Below are 9,219 nucleotides of genomic sequence, written 5' to 3'. Positions count from 1 at the left end.
GTATAGTCAAGCAAAACATATTTCTGCATTGGTCATGTCAAAAAAAAAAATAAAAGAACTATGCCTCTATCTCCCCACTGAGTCCATCACCTGCCTTTCTGGAGGTGAGTAGCATTGTTTTATCCTGTGTCCTCTGGCATTGTGATCTGTTATGGTATTGATCAATGTGTCTAAGTTTTGCAGAGCTGCTTGTCTTTACAATATTGTTTGTTACTGTGTAAACTGTTCTTCTGTTGCTGCTCACTTCACTTGCATCAGTTCATACAAGTCTTGCTCAGTTTCTCTGAATCCACAATTGGTTGATTTTTAAGCATTTGTACCACATGCCTCCACTTTAGGGCCGCTGGAAACCTAGTGGAAGCTGATATATTATTAACTCATTATTCATTTTTTTTAGTCATTTTATTAGCCTTATATATATATATATATATACACACACACACACACACATATATATACATATATATGTATATATATATATAAGGCTAATAATATATATATATATAATATACATATATATTATATTATATATAATGAAAGAAAATGGAGGGAAGAGGGGCAGATGGGGCGGGATGAAGCATTGGCAATCCCCTATTGGTAATAAAGCTCCAGGTTCACTCTGTTGTGGATTTCATAGTCTCCCAGCGTCATGTGGTCCTTGAAGACCATGTGCCATTTCTTGTTCCAACGCGGTTGCCCTCTGAGCTGCAATCAGTTTCTTCATGTCCCCATTGAGTCTTTGGGTTGCATTTCACACGAATCTTCTTGTCCAGCCGCTCATTGCACACAACCTCTATCGTGGTTCTTGGATGCCATCGGCCACCAGCAGCTGCAGCTCCTGCCTCACTGCACAGGCACTCCCACAAAATTTTTTATGACTAAGAGATAATATCGTCATTTCTATTAAATGAGATAATATTTGAAAAGCACTTAGTACAATGTCTGGAACATAGCAGCTGATTAATTTATGCTTGTTCCCTCCCTTTCTCCCCTGCTCCCCATAAATAAGTGTGTCTATTTCCTTATGGAAGGTCCAGACTCCTGGATCACACGGATTTCATCAGAAACATGATCACTAGTAGTTCCCAGGAATAGAAACTTCTCTTCCCCACCTCCACAATGCATACTGTTCAGGCAGCTAGGGATTGCCCTGGACCTAGAGTCAGGAAAACCTGAGTTCAATTCCAGCTTCAGACACTTTTTAGCTATGTGACCCTGGGCTTAACCACTTAACCTCTGTGTGCTTCAGCTTCTTCATCTGTAAAATGGTGATAAAAACAAGACCTACCTCCCAGGGTTGTTGTGAAGATCAAAGGAGATACTATTTAAACAGTGCTTTGAAAACCTTAAAGCACTATATGTTCTAGTTATTATTTGGGCTGGAACACAGAATACCATCATCCTTTCAATTACCCAGGTTTGCAGCCTTGGAGTCATTTGACTCCTCCTTGTCCTTCACATGCATCCAACAAGTTGCCATATTTTATTGATTCGACCTGCCCAACAAGGCTTGCATCTGCCTTCTTTTCTAAACTACCCTAGGTCAGGCTCTCATCACTTTTCTTTCCAAATATTGAAGTAGCCCACTAATCGATGTCCTTATTTCTAGTCTCTCCTTTATCCAATACATCTCCACATAGCTGCCAAATCCATATTTCTAAAGCACAGGTTTGAATATGTCATTCCTCCTGTTCAAAGCTCTACAGCAGCTCCCTAGTTGGTGTAGTAGAAGATAGGCTGGGTAGAATGTTAATAATGATGATAATGATAATAATAGCAAATAATAGCTGTATAACATCCACTATATTCCAGGCAGCATGCTAAGCATTTTAAAAATGTTTTCTCATTTTATCCTCTCGACAACCCTAGGAAGTAGGTCTTGCTATTATCCTCATTTTGGTGCCAGAAAAGCTGGGTTCAAACCTCAAGTTTGTCAGTTACTAGCTGCGTGATCTTGGGCAAGTGACAGTCTTTTAGGCCTCAGTTTCCTCACTTGTAAAATGAGAGATTTGTGCTGCATGATATGTAATTTTTTTCAGGAACTAATTTATAATTTATGGTCTATGCTTCTAGGCTAAAATATTAACTCCTCTGCTAGAATCTGACTCCTCATCTTTCCAGACAGATTTCATATTTTTCTTCTTCACAAAATCTATATTCCAACCAAACTGACATCCTCACAGTCCCCTAATTCAACAATCTCTCTCCTGTCTGCAGGCTTTTGTACATGCTGGACCCCAGGCACTCCTTACTCACATCTACCTTTGAGGATTTCTGGCTTCTTTCAAGCCTCACATCAACTATTAGCTCCAATGGAAACCTGTACCCAATCTTGTCTGGTTATTAAGGCTTTAATCCTACATATATTATTGTATATTTATTTATCCATTCCAGTTGTACTCAGTAGAATTTAAATTCCTTGTCTTTATATTCCCAATCCACAGTACAATGCAATAATAATAATAATATAGCAATATTAGGTTTGCAAAGCACTTTAGATACCATATATTATTTCATTTGTTCTTTATAATTCTGTGAGGTATTATCTTAACCTGCATTTTACAGATAGTGAAACTGAGGCTGAGTGAAATGACTTTCTCAAGTCTTTCTGACTTCAATCCAGAGCTTTAGACCAGTGTTATTGAACAAAAAATAGAAACAGATTCCTGCAGCTGCATATTAACTTACAAAAACCACAAATTAGCATTATGTGGTTTGTATTGTATTTTAATTTATTTTGTTAAACATTTCCCAATGACAATTTAACCTGGTTCAGACCACAGAATTTTACAGTCTGTAGTAAGGTTTGATACCTCTACTCTAGAGGTTAATAAATATTGATGGCATTGAATTGAATACTTGAAGTGGAGTGGAATGACATTGAGCTGGAAAAGTAGTTTAGATTCAGGTTATAGAAAGTTTTGGCAGCTGGGTAAGTAGTAGATACTTTATTTGGAAGGCAATGGGGGGTTGCTATTATATATGTCTGAGTGGAGGATTGACATGATCATAGCCGCCTATCAGGAAGATTGTGCAGACAAAACTATAAAAACTTCACTTTTAAGGGGATAAGTTGGGGCAGAAAGATCAGTCTGTAACCTAATGAGGAAGAAGTGAGGGCCTAAACAGTGAGAGTGAAAAGGGAGCATGTAAATATGAAAAAGGGCAGCTAGGCCTAGAGACAGGAAAACCTGAGTTCAAATCCAGCCTCAAACACTTATTAGTTGTGTGACCTTGGGCAAGTCACTTAACCTTTATTTGCCTCAATTCCTCATATGTAAAACAGGGACACATTGGAGAAAGAAATGGCAAACCACTCCAGTATCTTTGCCAAGAAAACTTCATGGACTTTGTCCATGGGGTTATGTAGAGTCAGATACGACTGAAGGACTGAAGAACAACAAACATGAATTACAACAAACATATTGATTAGGTAGAATCATGCATATCAGGTTTGGCAACTGCTGGGCAATTGATTGTAGGTAGTAAATGAGGCAAAAGCAAGAGGCAAAGATAACTACAAGGATTTAAACTAAATTGCTTGGGAAGGTAGTGGTGCATAGTAACAATAGAACAATGCACAAATAGAGTATTGCAACAATAGAAAGTTATAGGTTAAAGAAAGAGGCAGGCTAGAATGGGAATGGTAGAGTAAGGAAGTTAGAATTGGACATTTTGGTTTTGAGGCATTGGCAGGAAATCCAGGTGGAAATACCCAGCAAATAAAGGGGGAAAAAAGCATTACATTTAGCCATAAAGATATTAACTTGGAGACACCTGTTTCAATAAAGAAATTGAATCAAAGGCAGAATATATAAATTCTGATAAGTCTTGTTCCTTTCAAAGTAGACACCTTGGGAAGGATTCTTAATGTGTTATTTTTGTGAAATTTCAATCTTCTAATTACTTTCAGGACCAATGAAACATCCTTTGAAAAGTGTCTGGCAATGTGTCTTGAACGTGAAAGAAAATTAATAAATATTGAACCCATCCATTCTCTGGACACTTCTTTGGCCTCTTAACTGTTTGGTGACATATGTATGACTTTCTTTTTACCCTCCAAATAGATTTCTGGTTTCTTGTTCACTAGGGGACAGACCTCTGTAGAGCACTCCAGAGACAATTCTTCTTAACTTCTGACTCACCCTCTCACTTACTCCACAATCACATTAATCTATTCCTTCTCCACACTGACTGCCTGGACCCTTAGTTTGTAGATACCATCTTCACCCCCTTCTACTTTCCAACTGCCCTTTATGTTTTGTCCTCCTCAATTAGAATGTATTTGCCTGGGGCAGTGAGGTGGAGCAGTGGATAGAACTCTGGCCTAGGAGTCAGGAGGTGAGTTCATATTTGGCCTAGACACTTGATGCTTCCTAGCTGTCTGACCCTGGGCAAGTCACTTAACCCTGATTGCCTCGCCAAAAAAAAAGAAAAAAGAATGTATTTTCCTTAAAAGAAGTCCTGTTTTTGTATCCCCAATATTTAGTACAGTGTCTGGCATATAGTAATAACTTAATAAATGATCCATATATCTATCTCTGGTCTCTTCTAATCAGCTTTTTTGACCTTCCTGATCTTGTTTTGTTTTTTTTGTTTTTTTTTTTTTTAAGAATGTGTCTCCATATTCTCTTAGGCAATGGCAATGACCATTTATGGGCACAGGAGCCTGCTCAATTTCTGACCTGGGCCAGTCCACCCTTGGTAGCAGCCTGGTGACCCCTGATCTTGGGGAGTCACCATATTGGTATTGGACTTTGTGCAGGCTTCCAATCTGTTTAGCCCACTGTAGCTCAGAGCTCCCAAGCTCAAGAGATCTGTCAGCTTTGGCCTCTCTGGCAGCTGGTGCTACAAGTATAACATTAAATCACATATTTTTCTGTCTCCTTTGCTGAAATATCAATGTTGGGAAAGAGTGTAATTCAGCTCATTTTTTTTTTATTCAATTACCTTCCACTTACACCAACAAGGCTTCTTTCAACCAATAGAAACAAATAGCTCCAACAAGACTTTTCCTTGTCTATGAGTTCCATCTTCTCTGTGAGGGCATGAAATAAATAAAGTTTTGGACTTGAAGTGAGGAAGATTTGAGTTTTTGTTTTTGTTTTTGAGCAGCCAGATTTTATTTATTTTTTTCTTTAAATAGTATTTTATTTTTTCCCCAAATACATACTAAGAAAAAATTTAGCATTCTTTTTTTAAGATTTTGAGTTCCAAATTTTTCTCCCTCCCCTCCCCCTTCTGAAAATGGTTGGCAGTTTAATATAGTTTGAAATGATATGCACTATCATGTAAAACATATTTCCATATTTGTCACAGTCGTGGAAGAAGAAACAGATCAAAAGGAAATAAAACCATGAAAAAGAATAAAGTAAGTAAAAAAAAATGCTTTGATCAGCCCTCTGAGTCCTTCAGTTCTTTATCTGGATGTGGGTAGCATTTTTCTTCCTGAGTCCTTTGTACTTGTCTTGGATCATTGTGTTACTGAGAAGAGCTGAGTCATTCACAGTTGATCATCACACAATGTTGCTGATAATGTGTACAACGTTTTCCTGGTTCTGCTCATGAAGATCTGAGCTCTAATCCTGCTTCTGATTTTGATACTCCCTAGCTGTATGAGTCTCAATATCCTCATTTGTAAAGTGTGAATAATCACTATTATTAAACATAACACCTTATAGAGTCGCTCAGATGGGATTGAATATGTTATATGTGTATTACTTAACACTATATAAATGTCAATTACTACTATTACAAGGACTTTCTATTACAGAGTGTTAGAGCTATGACTATTATAGGAGGAGGTCCACTGTGGCATTTATAGTCCCAAAATAACTCTGTATAGTTTCTAGTGTTGGGGCTTCCCTCCTTTCACCTATTAGAAAAAAAAAGTGATAACTTTCCTACTGTTTCACCTACTTTGTGGATGTTATGAGTAACACTGTAGGGAAGAAAGTCCACATATACATTTGAGTTTTGCAAATAAGCTAGCTTTCTTCCTTCCATGTTCCCTAAAACCATAGCAATGCAGTATCTGATTATTGAGAGAATCAACCATCCTGGAAAATGAAAGAATTGATGATGATGATGACTATAATCTTTTTTTAATTCCCTTCAAAATCATTAATTTCTCCTAGTTTGTTTTCTTTGTAGCACTGGACCTCTGAGACTTTTCTAATTAGCACAGTTTATATAAGCCTTTTAAGTCCACGGAAAAAAGGCAAAAAAGAGGGCAATATGACCTTCTCAAGGATTCAGGTTATTTTAGAATAATAGGAACTAGACAACAAACAGAATGATTTCAAGTGAAATTCATTTAGATTAAGTCTCACTGAGACAAAGGCCAAGAGAACCAGAGCAAACATTATGGGTATTCATTCAGACTGACAAATAATAATGCAAACCAAGCCTTTAAAGCATAAACAATCTAAGGAAATCTAAGAAACAATTACTAAGGAATAAGTGAGGCTTGCAAAATATTTGGAAGCTGATAGAAAACATTCAACAGGTATTAACTATCTAACCTACATTCAGCACTTTAATAAACAATGTGTTGCATGTGAGAAGAATAAGGTAAAGTTATAACTATAAAATCTGAGGAGGGTGAAGAAAGGCAGGCATGGCCAGGAAAGGGTCATCTGGAGTGGAATCACTGTGGGATTCAGGGAAGAATCATCCAGCTGGTCGTTCCTTAATTTAAATAATTATTCTTGTGAATTGGTTGTTAAGCTCACTTGTTTCCAGCTGTTAATGGACAACAAGTGTAATTATCACTACTAAATTTCTACTCCCTTAAGAAAAGCTCTACTTGCCCCCATCCTAGTTATAACTCTGGGTATGTACCTGTTCTCCCAGTGTTTATGACCATTTTGGGAGAAGACGTGCACACACATTGTACACACATTGTACAATACAATAAGCCAGTGTATACCCAAGTGTTAAATTGGGTTTTATAAACAGTAGGTTTAATAGGCAATCAGGAGAAGGAAAGATGGGGGAGCTGAGACTTGAACTGGGCCAGGGGTGGGGAACCTACAGTCTTGAGGCTACCTGTGGCCCTCTAGGTCCTCAAGTGTGGCCCTTTGGCTAAATCCAAATTTCACATCTGTGAAAAGGCTGTATTTGAGGACCTAGAGGTCCACATGTGGCCTTGAGGTCACAGGTTCCAGATCTCTGAACTGGGCCTTAAAGGAAAGGTCAGAACGTGAAGAAGTTTGGGAGGATATTTCAGGCAGGAACAACAGCATGAGTTAATGTCCAGAGGTGGAGCCAGTGAGGAGATATGTTGTTCCTGATTGAAATGGAGGGTTCATATTGGTGAATAGTAAAATATAAGCTTTTATACTAAGAGGTTAATTGGGGACACCTGGTGGTACAATGGATAGAGGCCCAGGCCAAGAGTCAAGGAAGACTTAAGTTCAAATCTAGCCTCAGACACTTACTAGCTGTGTGACCCTGGGCAAGTAACTTAAACCTGTTTACCTTAGTTTTCTCATCTGTAAAATGAGCTGGAGAAGGAAATGGCAAATCACTCCACTATCATTGCCAAGAAAACCCCAAATGGGGTCATGAAGAGTTGGACACAATTGAAATGACTGAACAACGACAACAGTGACAAAAGATAAAATTAGTCTTGGTGGGGTCAAAGGAGAAAAATGTTTTTAAAATGTACAACTATAGAAAATATCTAAATGAACACACTTTAATAAAAATTAGGCAATATATTTCCCTAAATACATCAATTTTATTTTTAATTCATGAACTAAAACAAGCATTTCCACAACATAGTAGAATATTTATTAACATAAAGTGAATTGGTAATTCTTTAAGAAATAAAGTAGTTAATTCAGTTCATTTAAAATGGCTACACAGTGTAGGATAGAAAGCCCTGGATAGGAAATACAGACACCTGGGTTCCAATTAATCCAATATAACCTTTATGACTTCAGGCAAGTCCTTTATAATTTCTGGCCTGGGTTTTACTCAACTGTAAAATGAGAGGATGAGATCCAGTCCTATAATTTCTATGGGAAAAATTGAACCCCCAAGTAACTCCCTGAGACTAGAAGTAAGAATAGAATATCTTTATTAGTGGAGGGATTTTCTACAATGGGAATTAACATACTTTCAGATTTCTTTGGGACCTTATGGGCCATCTAGTTCAGTTCATAATGAAAAAAAGGAATCCCCACTATAATATGATACAAAAGTCATTATCCATCCTGTGAGTGAAGACTTTCAATGAAGACAAAAGAACTAAAGCCTATTCTATTTCTGGATAGTTCTAATTGGCAGGAAGTTTCCTGACAAAAAGACTTGATTTTCCTCTTTAAATTTCACCCATTGCTCCTGGTTCCACCTTCTGAAGGCAAAAAGAACAAGTCCATACTGCTTCCACATGGTAGCCTTTCAAGTACTTGAATTCAGCTTTCATGCTTTCTGCCCTCTATATGGCCCCAAGTCTTCTCTAGGCTAAAAATCCCCACATCTTTCCATTGGTTTTTCTGTGACATGGTCTCGAGGCCCTTCATCACACTACTTTCCCTTTATACAGATGCTTCCCAACTTACAAATCTCCTTAAACTGAACACAATACACCTAGAAGTGAACACAATATTCCATTTCTGTTCTGACTAGTACAAAGTATGGAGGAAAGATCACTCCCTCATTTCTGTCTGAAAGCATCCCAAGATTAGATTAGCTTTTTTGTTTGTCACATCACATGATTGATTAATACGAAGCTTGTCCGTTAACGTGCCCAGATTTTTTTCAGATACATAGATGTCTGCCTCCCCCACTTTGTACTCACAAAGTCAATTTTTTAACCCAATATTAAGATTTTACATTTTTTCCTACTGAATATCATTTTATTAGTTTCTGCTCAATACTCAGTTTTACAACAACCTTGGCGCCTCACTCTCACCTCCCATGAGTTGTGAACTCCTATTGTTTCTACCTTCACAACATCTCCCTTGTATACACTATTCTCTTTTCCAACAGTGCCACCATTCTGCTTCAGGCTCTTATCACCTCATTCTTGGACTTGCTGCAGTAGCCTCATGGTTGGTCTACCTGCCTCAGATCTCTTCCCAATTCAGTCTATCCTCAACTCAGTTGTGAAAATGATCGTCCTGGTCTAATGTCTGATGATGTCACCCCTATTCAATGAACTCCAGTGGCTTCCTTTTATCTCTAGGATCAAATATAAAATCTTCTCTT

At 37.8% G+C, this 9,219-nt stretch overlaps 1 pseudogene; it reads right to left on the bottom strand.

The window, feature by feature from the left end:
* Positions 1-591: 591 nt before the first annotated feature.
* LOC114037745 lies at positions 592-8,434 on the bottom strand (annotated as a pseudogene).
* Between the last annotated feature and the right edge of the window lie 785 nt (positions 8,435-9,219).

Source organism: Vombatus ursinus, unplaced genomic scaffold, assembly GCF_900497805.2.
Source record: "Vombatus ursinus unplaced genomic scaffold, bare-nosed wombat genome assembly UNPS02010548.1, whole genome shotgun sequence".
Taxonomy (NCBI): Eukaryota; Metazoa; Chordata; class Mammalia; order Diprotodontia; family Vombatidae; genus Vombatus; species Vombatus ursinus.
This window is presented reverse-complemented; position numbering and strand designations above follow the sequence as displayed.